The 12,424-nt window shown below is 36.6% G+C and overlaps 1 protein-coding gene across 1 annotated transcript in view; it reads left to right on the forward strand.

Moving 5' to 3' along the window:
* DCC (DCC netrin 1 receptor) overlaps positions 1–12,424 on the forward strand; it is a 1,249,028-nt gene that overhangs the window by 1,060,900 nt on the left and 175,704 nt on the right.

The following is a 12,424-nucleotide window of genomic DNA, read 5'->3' on the forward strand; positions in this document are numbered from 1 at the left end:
GGAAATGGGTAAAGGAAGCAACATTAAAATATCTAAATAATAAAACATAAATTCATCATATAGAAAATTAGAGTTATAAGTGAAATAGGTAAAAATTCGTGAAAATGAGAGGCACTCAGAAAAGACGTAAATTATGAACAGTATATTTAAAGATAGGTAATCAAAACTGGGGCCATGAAGAGGTGGATAAAAAGATAAACTCACATGTACTGAAAATGTCGGGGCACAAGATCATTGCCTGAATAACTGACAACAAAATTTTCTTATTTCTTTACTGATAGACATGAAATTATTGCAGCAAAAAAGGAAAGTAAAAATTCTGTATTTCTTTCCTTTTTCCCACCTTGCCTCTCCCTTCCTCCTTTCTCTCCTCTCCCCTCCTCATTTTTATTCTTAGTTTTCCTCCCATTTCCTTTCTCAAATCCTTTACCCTTTCCTCTTTCTTGAACTCCTCTTCATTCCCCTCTTCCTTGGTCTTTCCCTTTCTTCTTCTCTTTCTAAACAACTCCCTGTCATTCATGATTTCGTGATAATCACACATTTGGTTTTACTGAAATATGGTGCCAGTAAAACAGTCAACTGATGATATTTCTGAATTAATGATAATAATTGCCATGGGATAGCATATTAATTTAAAGAATGTGGATAGAAATCCAAGTATCAGGCACTATGCTTCACTCTGTGGATACAATGATAAATAAATAAAACATGGCGGCCGGGTACAATGGCTTGTGCCTGTAATTCCAGCACTTGTGAGGCTGAGGCAGATGGATTGCCTGAGCTCACAGGTTCGAGACCAGCCTGCGCCAGAGCGAGACCTCATCTCTAAAAACATAGCCAGGATTTGTGGTGGGTGCCTGTAATCCCAGCTACTTGAGAGGCTGAGGCAAGAGAATCACTTAAGCCCAAGAGTTGGAGGTTGCTGTGAGCTATGATGCCACAGCACTCTACCAAGGGCTATAGCTTAAGACTCTGTCTCAAAAAAAAAAGACCTGGAGCTTAGACTTTAGCAAAGAAAGAAAGATGTTTTAGATGAAGTGTAGGAAATTACCATTTTACAGTTCAAACCTAGTTGGATATTTGAAAACTGCAGTTTAACCTAAGATGGATGGAAGACAGACATGTGGACAGAGAGGCAGAAATATTGAAGATTTGCTTTTAAACTGAAATTTGAAGGATGAAGAAGAATTAGTTATGTAAATGTGTATATAGAGACTGAGGAGGAGTGAAGAGTAAGGTAAACTTAGATTTAAAGTCACGGCAATGGCTCTGTTTACTACAGAGGCTATCCAAGCCGAAACACAGGGATGACATAGGATGAGGTGTGTCAGATAGGCAGGTTCTAAGCCTGGCAGGTCCAAGTTAAGGATTTTTTTTTTTTTTTTTTTGAGACGGAGTCTCACTTTGTCACCCTCCGTAAAGTACCATGGCATCACAGCTCACAACAACCGGAAACTCTTGGCTTAAGCAATTCTCTTGCCTCAGTAGCTGGGACTACAGGTGCCTTCCACAATGCCTGGCTATTTTTAGAGACAAGGTCTTGCTCTGGTCAGGCTGTTCTTAAATTCGTGAGCTCAGGCAATCCACCCACCTCAGCCTCTCAGAGTGCTAGGATTACCAAGTTGAGGATTCTAAACATTGTCTTAAGAATGCCATTAGGAAGCAATAGGCCTGGCCACTTCCTTATGTTGACCACCTCAGTATATTGATCAGTTTGTTTATAGTCCCTAGAGTAGTCAACTTACAGAGGTTCTACTATTAGTATTAGTGTTACTTCAGAGTAACTTAGGCTATGAAAATTCAACTAATTTTATAAAGTCAGCTAGCAGCTATAGAGCTGAAGACTACACTTTGTACCTCGAATTCAAGTGCAGGGGACCAGAGCACAGCTTCCACTAATCCCATAGAACTGACTTGTGACAGTAAAGACAGTAATTTAAGGCTAACAAATGACTCAAGAAATAAGGACCTATCATTTATCCAAACCTAAGGGCCTATATCTCTTACTAGAAGGAGTGAAAATAAATGGAGCAGGGGTGCTGAAGTTCTTATAAATATCCAGAATAAAAGGGATTCTCAACTTGACTTATATGTTCTTTCTCTTGAGTTTGAATGAGTCACAATCTACATGGAACTAAAATATAAAATCACTGCTTCTTGGGTGGCCCCAAATTTCCATTTAACCCCAGGCTTTTCATATCCATGTAACCTAAATATGATCCAATTGATGCCCCATAATCATATCATTGTATACAGTTATGATTTAATAAAAAAAAAAAAAAAGAATCTCTGTGCCAATGTTCCTGAATAGGGTCTTAACACATGCTTAGTTGGATGAGGTTGAATGTCTCTCTTCTACATGGAGTACTCCTCCTTACTCTTTCCTTACTTGAGGATGGATGCAGATGTTAGAAATGTAATTGAAGAACCTGCAGTGTGCTGAGTCACGAGGAGTACAAACACAAAAAGTACAAGACCAGCTCTTTTGAGGCACAGATAGTTAATGGCTGCACTAACTGGAAAGAACTCTGAAAACAAGTAACGCTCGACCTAGAAATTTCAGGGAAAGAGGATTCTGACAACTAGGATTATATGGGTGGATGGGACAGCAAAGAAGACACTTTACAAAAAAATACCCTTAGGGAAATTATTTCTACCATCCTTAGTTCAAAATGCATCCTCACTCATCCTTTACCAGTCAATTATTGCAGTACATACTACCTCTGTTCTCATTTACCCATCTCTTCATTTGGATGATAATTACTAAGACAATGAACTTATCCTTTTCCATAATACACGCAATCAGAAAAAAGGTAATGAAAAATTAATAGAAGGCAGCAGAATTGATACTTCATGCACATATGCTATTATATTTTATGATTTCAGATTATTCATTTTTAAACATAATGGAAACCAACAGTCGTTTCAGGGCATTTAACTATGCAAAATTGTGGGCCAGGTCTGTTTCACTTGCTGTAAGAAATGAATATTCCCTGAGGTCTTCCTAATTTGTTGACCCTGGATCACTTTCCACTGAGATACTTCCTTAAACTTATTTGGGTTCCCATTCCTTCCTTCTGGTTTTCTTCGTTTGATTGTACCAGTCAAATATTAAAATGTGTAACCCCTTTATGAATTGTAATGTAAATATCTGATATGCAGGATGTATTTTAATTGTCACAAAGGGGTCGTGACCCACAGGTTGAGAACCACTGTGTTAGAGGAATAAAGCTTCAAAAAAATAAGAAAGTTATTTTTCATTCCCCTCTAAATCAGGTAGTTTCCAAGTCAATAAACAATTTTTTTAAAGAAAAAAAATTGTGCAACCCTTGATAAGAATTAATATTTGAATGACTGGACATGTTCAGTAAGGGTCACTAGTTGCTCCAAAAGAATATTCACACTGGCTTGCAGTATTTAAAGATATTTATTTTTAACATTCATCTCATTTTAACTTATTGATGTGAATGTTTAAGTTATAAAATAAGATATAAATGACTTTCACCAAAACTTTCTTAACTACAGTAGAAAAGCTTTGAGTCCTAAGTCCTGAGTAAAATTTCCAATAAAGAAGGAAATAAAAGTCAGTGGAAAACACCAAAGGGACAGAGGGCATGCGGGGAGGGGAGTAATCCAGCCTATTGGCTACAATGAACTCTATGTGGGTGATGGGCACACCTATAGCCAGGACTCAAGCTTTACATAATGATCCATGTAATCCAAAACATTTGTAAATCCTTAATATTCTGAAAATTTTTAAAAAGTCCAAATAGAACTGCTTTGGTTTCCCTTAAGTTATGGTAAGGAGAAAGCAATTATTATTCTTATTATTTTTCTTTTTTGCAGTTTCTGGCTGGGGCTGGGTTTGAACCCGCCACCTCTGGCATATGGGGCCAGCACCCTACTCCCTTAAGCCACAGGTGCCACCCGAGAAAGCAATTATTTTGAAAAACCCCCTGAAATAGGAGGCTTTGCTATTCTTTGCTATAGTTGAAGAATGCATCTTAGAATGGGTACAGGTGATTGCACTAATGTACACAGCTATGATTTAACAATAAAAAAAAAAAAGAAAAAAAAAGAATTCTATATTGGAAGACAACTGTGGGAGTTGCCCTCCCTGGATGTGTTGTGTTACATAACTTGCTTCCTGCTTCAGAGTCCCCTAGTGAACTCCAAGAGTGCGATCTACTCATTATATGTAACTCTGTGCCTGCAAGTCAGGTCAACAGAGGCAGCACTGTTTGCAGGTTGCTAAAAGCAGCCCCCTGTCTCCCACAACTTCTTATTCGTCCTCCTGCATTCTCAGCCTGACAGAGGCATCAGCCTTGTGAAGATAACAGTAACTTGGAGAAATACCCCAATTCCTTCCGGAGTGCCCTTTTCATTAGGATGTTTAGTTAAAGTAATTATAAAACCAAATCACACTGTTTGTTTAAGGTTCCCTGGAAAGCATGTAGTTATTACTGACAGCTGGGAAGTTTTAAAATATGTAGTTTGTGCCTCAAAATCTCAGCTTTAAAAAAAAGAACGAAGATCATTAGAATTCCTCAAGGTTTTTATGTAAATGTCTTGCATAAGGAAATGAGAGAATTTGTGATGAAGTTCAGCAAGGTATCCACGGGGATCTGTTTGTCTTTGTCTATTTTTTTATATACATATAAATTTTGAAGTTAACAGGTGGAAATGGATATACATAATCAATAATGATGTGATTTAAAATTAAACCTCTGCACTAAAGTGGAGGAGCTCAGCTATCAGAAATCAGCAATGCAGAGGCTTCTGAAAGTGCAAGAATGATATAGCAAAAAAAATGTGAACCTAGGAGCTGGCTCTAATATCCTGCCTGCAAAAATAAGTACTTAGCTCTGTTAACCTGATCAGGTAGTGGTCAGATGGTTTCACTGCAAATTCATTTCAATGGAGAAGAGGGGTAAGGCATGGGATCTATGCCAGTGAGCAAAAGAATGTGTTAGTATGAGATTTGGTGTACACAGAGTGTGGGTGGCTGTCAGGACATAGAATTTCTTTCACACAAACTTTCAGTCAGAGCCTCTTGACAGGCAGGCTTGGGAATCAGATGATGCAGGGGAACAGTGGCTATTCTGCCACAAAATTGAAGAACCCAGCCCTTTAATATTGTTTAAGTGGATTTCATTTTACACATAAGGGGTGTAGCAGACAAATCCAAAACTGATTTTTGAAAACAATATGAAATCTACTTCAATTCTTAGACAAGTGGTTGTTCAGAATCTCAGAGTTCCACTGTAAGAATGTTGGCACAGATTGTTTAGATGAGGATAAATGTTTCAAGGCGTTTTAAGCCCTTTCCTTGGCTATAGCAAACTTGAATGTGCTCATATATGGAATGTCTAATCTCTTTATGACTTACTTGGCTTTCTCAGAGTGTAATGTAAGGAATGAGAAGGTAAGTTCTGGAGTCGTAACATTTAGATTTGAATCCAGCTCCACTCACTGCGTCAGCTTGAGGAAGTTAACTTGACATCCTCAAGCCCTTAGTTTTCTCATTGACAAAGTGAACATAACAACCTTATCCATCTCAGGGGCTCTTTGTGAGAATTAACTGTAATAATAGCAGTAAAACGTTCAATAGTGTACTGTTGTTTCTAGATTTGATAAAATAGGTTTCAGACTTGGACTGCATTCCTTTTTGACAAAAACATGAAATACACAATTGGTCTTATAAAGCTTCTCCTTGACCATGACAAAGCTTTGTTGTCTGCATTAAGGGATTAGATGCATTTACTTCTGTTACCAATGGAGGGCATGTCTTCAGCACACTTTAAAAGCCCAGAACTAATTAAGGTATAATTTTAAAGGATGTCATATAATTATATCAATAGATGCGAGAGGAAATTTTGTAAAGTTAGTCATTATCAATTTTTTTGAAAGCTCATGTTAATATAGAAATATAAGTAAGCTTTCAAAATTTTATTGTTTTTCTTACAAGAAAGGAAAATCAAACGTTATGCTAAATGTTAAATTACTAAAGACGTACTTTAAGACCCAAACATGCCTAAAAGCTTCCTATTATTTCTGTTATTCAAAAGAATATAGAAGTTTTAACAAGAAAAATGTAAAAAGCTATAATATTTTATTGCAGAAGGAAAGAAATTTTATTTTTATAAATATGCGACTCATATTTGAAAATTCCACAATATTACAGTAAAAACCTATTAGAACTAAAAAGAGAGTTTAATAAGATAGTAGATTTATATATATATATATACACACACACATTTCAAAGGAGCTAGCTTTTCTTTATAGTAGCAATAATTAATTTAAACATTAGAAAGAAAATAAATGCATTTATAAAGCAATCCAGAATATAACATCTAAGACTAAATTTAATGAGATATAAACAAATATATATGAAGAAAAATATAACATTTTATTAAAAAAATGTATGAAGACATGAATAAATGGACATATTCCTGTGTGAAAAATCTGAGCATCGTATAAACATCCTTAATGACTAATTTCATGAGATTATAATCAGAGTAAATTTTATATAGAAGTATAAATGCAAAAGAATTCCAAGAGATTTTGAAAAAGTATAATAAACATTAATATTTGCTGTAAAGCCTGATTTAAAATCAATATAGTACCGTCTGCATTGGAATCGACGGATCAGTGTAAAAGAATATAGAAGTCAGAGCAGGTCTGGGTATATCTGGGAAATAAATATAAAAATAAATTTGGTACCTCAACCAGCAGATTGAAAAATCTCACTAATGATGAGAGAATATTGCCAGTACTTTTTATAGAACATAAATTTTTGTGTTCTCTCTTACATCAAACTAGTTGACAGTTGTGGGTTCTGCTGATGGAATTGAAGGCAAAAGAGGATAAAATAATCACTTCTTGTATTAAATATTATTTGAAAATTAAAAAGCCAAGGGTGGTTGTTAGATTTCTGTGATTGTTTTGTCTGTTGATACTTTTAAATATAACAAAGGTAGATAGACGGCTTACACACAAATCCTTTCATACTGTTTGAAGTTGTGGGCTGATTTCTCAAGGCTCTTAATACTGGCTGCATTCTACACTTTGGGACCCGTACCAGTCCCTCTGTCATCAACCCAAAACCGTCCCCATTATCCTCAACACTTCTGTGTTACTCCCTGCCAATATTCAGTCAGTCACAAAGACCACACCTGCATACATCCATACCTTCTTGATAGATTTGGAACCAGCCTCTCCTTTCTACTCCCACTTGCATACTTTTTGTCAAATTTTCATCATTTGTCACGTGAAAATAGCCTCCCCCTGGTCCACATCCTCTGGAGACTCCACAGTGTTGCCAGGGTGATTTTTCACAACCAGCTCTAATAGTTGCTCAGTTCTCAATAGGGTCCTGCCCTTTAGCTTGGTGTCTGACGTCCCATTCACACTTCCCTCCAGCTGTTCTTCCTCAGCATGTCTCAAGCTTTCCCATTCACACTTCTCAAGCATGTCTCAAGCTTTCCCATTCACACTTCCCTCCAGCTGTTCTTCCTCAGCATGTCTCAAGCTTTCCCATTCACACTTCTCAAGCATGTCTCAAGCTTTCCCATTCACACTTCCCTCCAGCTGTTCTTCCTCAGCCACAGCATGTCTCAGGCTTTTGGACTGGGTGTGCCCCACCCCCACCCCGTCTGAGTGTTTTTGCTTAAGTATTTCACACCTACTTGTCCTTCAAACCTCACTGAACAGCTGTTCTGAACCTGGGGAGGCTGCATCGCTTATGTTTATTTGTTCTGTAAACAATGCTTTCCTGTTCTAAAATGAAGGAAGAGACCCTGAAGTCAACTGACCTATCATTATACCTATGGGATCAAGTAATAAGCATGCCCAACTGCTGACTGCCTACAGCAACAATTTGATAGTGAATTTTCTTATCAGATATAAATGCCATCTAAATATATAATTTTAATATACTCATCATGATGTATATAGTATTTTTAAAATTGTGTGCAATCTTAATTTGGTTAAAACACTTTCTATTTCAAAAGAATAGATAACATTAATATTAAAATTACTACTTTAGGGGGTTTGTCTAAAGCAAATACTGTGGCCTTATGCTTCAAGTACCATAGAAAATATGTTTAAATGGATGCAGGTTGCCTACTAAAGACTGCATATAATTATACTGATTGGTCTTAAGTGATAAGAACCAAGGAACAGCTACAGACTGCCCTGGACAGTTCGTACACTACCCTGTTCTTACTTTTGCGGTGTAAAGACTTCAACCTCCAACTAACAGGTGATCGCCTTGAGTGATCATTTTCTGTTGAAGCCCCCCTCCCCCAGGGGCTTTTACTCTTCATCACTCTGGGTTGCTGAATTTGATCCTACCCTATAAAAAAGTAAAAAGATAAAATGTGGTTAAATTACAGCTCTTCATGTTGAAAAGTAACAACTTGAGATAAGCAATATAAAATCAGTACAGTAGCTATGACAGTAAACTCTATGGGAAATGCTAAAAGAAATAACATTTATTAAAATAGTGAATGTGCAATAACACCTAAACATAGGTACAATATGTCTCCCTAAATCTCAGCCATAATTGTTATTAGGGAAAAGAACAAAACCTAGATGATTGAAAAACTTTAAAGCTGAAAATCAGTAAATAAAGTTAGTCCTAGAGGAAAGAACTTTTAAAGTTTGTTATGAATACGAATAATGAGAGATGGGAAGAGGGCGTCACTGTAAAGGGATAGCCTGGTGAAGTTTTGGAAGTGATGGAATGTTTTGTGTCATGAAGGGAGTGATGGGTACGTGATTTTACCTGTTAGCCAAAACCTGTAAGACCCTACACCACTGAATAAATGTTGCTGCTTATAAATGTTCTAAATATATTAAAAAACAAATACTTTATAGTAGGGGATAGTAGGGGGACCACAACTATGGAGCACATTGCAAGTACAAGTTGGTTCTATCAAGAACACAAATGTCCTAATGCTATAAATGGGTAAATAAGATGAAAACTATGCTGATTAGTATGATTTAAGCACCCCAATCTGTACAAATAATCAACACATTGAAAAGGGCATAAATGTATTTATGGATCTATGTACAAAAGACTTAATTAAAAAAATAAAATAAAATAAAACAAATACTGAGAAAATGGTAGGAATAGAATGTTAAAAGAATACAAAACAGAGTTTAATGGTGAATAGAAGCAATAATCTACTACAATAAACAAATAAACAAATAGCATTCCAAATTTATGGAGACCAGTAGCCTAAGGGAAATGATGTCCATTGGTGAGAACACAGACCCTGCCCATAGAAATGAACACATTAGTCCCTCTCAGACCTGCTGGGAAAGATAGAGTATACATATGTCAGTTGCCTTATGTAACTCGCTGTAAAGAAATATAGGCTATTAAAGAGTGGAGCAAAACTCTAACAAAATGATCCATAAAATGCAGAGTGCTAAATGAAGAACGAATACGTATTTGTCAAAAAGTGCCGACTGCCTGACACCACTTGGCAGCAGCATCCACGGCCGACGGTGCACAGCCGTGATCATTGTCATTTGGAAGGGCTGGCAGAAACAAATCTTGCTGGCCACTCGGAGAAAAAAACACTTTAAGAAGTGTATTTTCATCCTGTTTCATTGCTGCATATTATTTTCCTTAAAATTCCTATCTAATAAAGAGAGGTATATAAAACTGTTATTTTACATATAATGACAGTTCTATTTAGCCTACTAGGAAATATAGACTTTATTATTATATTTTTGAGCAGTTTATGCCAGGAACTTTTCTAGGGATTGGAGTTGGAGAGAACTTAGAAAAGGGGATAAGACAAAGAACAGTGATCACATGAAACAGGTAGCAAAGTAAATGGTAATAAATGCTGTAAGGGAAAAATAACAGAGATTAGGAGTGATGAGGGGAAGAGCACCATTTTAACTATGGTATTGAGGGAAGGTTGCAATTGGAAATTAACTAACAAAATCCTGAATGAGTAATAGGAAGCTGTATCTGGAGCAGAGTTCCCAGACACAGCAAGTGCAAATGCCTTGTGGCGGGGCTGTGCCTAGCAGGTTTGAGGAACAAAAAAGGATTCCGTGTGGGCAAGCTGGTTGGAGGGACATGAGCAAAGGAAAAAGCAATAGAAGAGGTTGGAGAAGTGAGAGAGGAAGAGGGATAGATCATGTATGGCCTTTAAGGCTATCACAAAGACCCTGGCTTTACATTATGATGTGGAACACTTTGGGAGGAGCAATAAAATGATCTTAATTGAATTTCATTTATATACACACAGTCTATATTCATAAGCTTTGATTTAAAATATTATCTATATGCTGCTCACTTCCACATCTGTGTGACCTTTCACCAAAACCCCAGACTTAACATACCCACCTACTGCCATGGTATTTCCACAGACTTGATTAATAGGCATCTCAAAATGAAATGCCCCCAAGGAGAACTTGTTTTTCCTCCTCTTAGACAGCCGTCCTCAACCTGTGGGTCATGACCCACAGGAACTGAATTAAAGGGCCGTGGCATTAGGAAAGTTGAGAACCGCTGTCTTAGTACATCATCTACAATTTGCCTAAGCCAAAGACCTATGCGTTATGATTTGTTTTTTTCTCACTCCACTCACATCCAATCCATGGCTGTTAACTGTGCCTTCCAAATGTACCCACTCTGTTCACTTTACATCGTTTCACAATTGCTACCCAGACAAGTAAAAACACATTGTTATGGTCTCCCTGTTTCTCTCTATGCCCCTTCCCTGAACATCTTTTCACCCAGAAAATAGAGTGATCTTTCAAAAACATCAATTAGACCACATTTCCCCCCTCCCACCCTTGCCAGGGAAAACCATCCAAGATCATCTTATTATTCTTAGAATGAAATTTAAGTTTCTTACTCACCTTGGCTTGCCTTGTTTATAGTAACCTGTCTCTCACTTACTATCTTAGCCAATTTTAAGTGTGTAGTTCAATGACATTAAGTAGATTCACATCACCACCATCCATCTCTAGAACTCTTCATATCTTGCACCACTGGAGAGCTGTACCCATTAAGCACTAACTACTCATTCACCCCTCCCTGGAGCAATCTCTGTCTCTGTGAATTTGACTACTCTGGGAACTCCACATAAGGGGAATCATGCAGTTTTGTCCTTTTGTTATTAGCTTATTCCAAATAACCTCTTCAACCGTGTGTCAAAATGTTCTTTCTTTTCAAAGACCAAATTATATTCCATTATATGAATATACCACGCCACGTTTATCTATCCACCCATTGATGGACACTTTTGTTACTTCTACCTTTTGGATAGTGTGAATAAAGTTCCTATGAATAATATGGGTATACAAATATTTGCTTGAGTTTTTGCTTTCAGCTTTACAGGGTGTTTACTCATAAGAGCAATTGCAAGATTAAAATTACATGTATTTTAAATATTTTTGAGGAAACAAAAGCAAGCCTATCATTTTATATTCCTACCAGCTGAATTTCTCCTTATGCTCTTCATTCTCTTTCTTACCCTCCATGGTTCAGGTATAATAACCTTTGATTTCTTCTAATACCAAGCTCAACATGGATAGTCTTTGCAAGCAATAGTTATTCCCTCTGCCTAGGAAGCTCACCATTTTGATGTTTACTTGATTGCTTCTTTCTGAAGATTCACCTTAGACTCTAACTAACAAAGAGACCTTCCTTTATGACTCAGTTATTATACCATCAGCATAGCACTTATCAAAATCTCACGATTTCTTTATTAGGAAATTTTCATCTTTCCTATCCCAACACTGTATCTGTAACGCCAGTACCTCTAACTAAGACTGTCATATAGAAGATGCATAATACTATTAAAATGTGACAGGGACTAATCTAATAAATACTCTGTTGTACTGTGTGTAAACATTACTCATAAGTGGAAGTCTGTGGCTGGCGCTCAAAAATTAACATTTGTTCTTTAGAACCAAATTAAATCAAAAGAGTTCCATAATTCCATAGTATAATCAAGAATGACAGTTGACCTAGTTATCTTGATCATTTAGACTCCCGTAGAAATTTGAGGCTTCATTAATTTGACTATTTCAGGTAAAATGTGCTCTTCTGTTTCAGATTATCTCAAAAATTACCCTAATACTCATAGATAGTGATCACTTTATAGATCTGATCACTGTTTTAGAGATATTTGTAAAATATTTCATCTTCTTCTGGGCACCAAATTTCAGTTTCAGACCCCAAATAAGGAGCACTCGTGACATATACCTTCCAGAGGAAATTTTCTAAATTGACATTTTATACTTCATTCCAGTAGGAACCACTTCCACAATCCATAAGGTCATCTGTGTTAGAGAAAAATCACTCAGGTAACATAAAAGTAAAATTGTTATTTCTGTCTTTACATTAAGAAATGAGTGTGTGAGCATAAATTGGCTATTCAAGATTATA

The sequence above is a fragment of the Nycticebus coucang genome, chromosome 19, assembly GCF_027406575.1.
Source record: "Nycticebus coucang isolate mNycCou1 chromosome 19, mNycCou1.pri, whole genome shotgun sequence".
Lineage (NCBI taxonomy): Eukaryota > Metazoa > Chordata > Mammalia > Primates > Lorisidae > Nycticebus > Nycticebus coucang.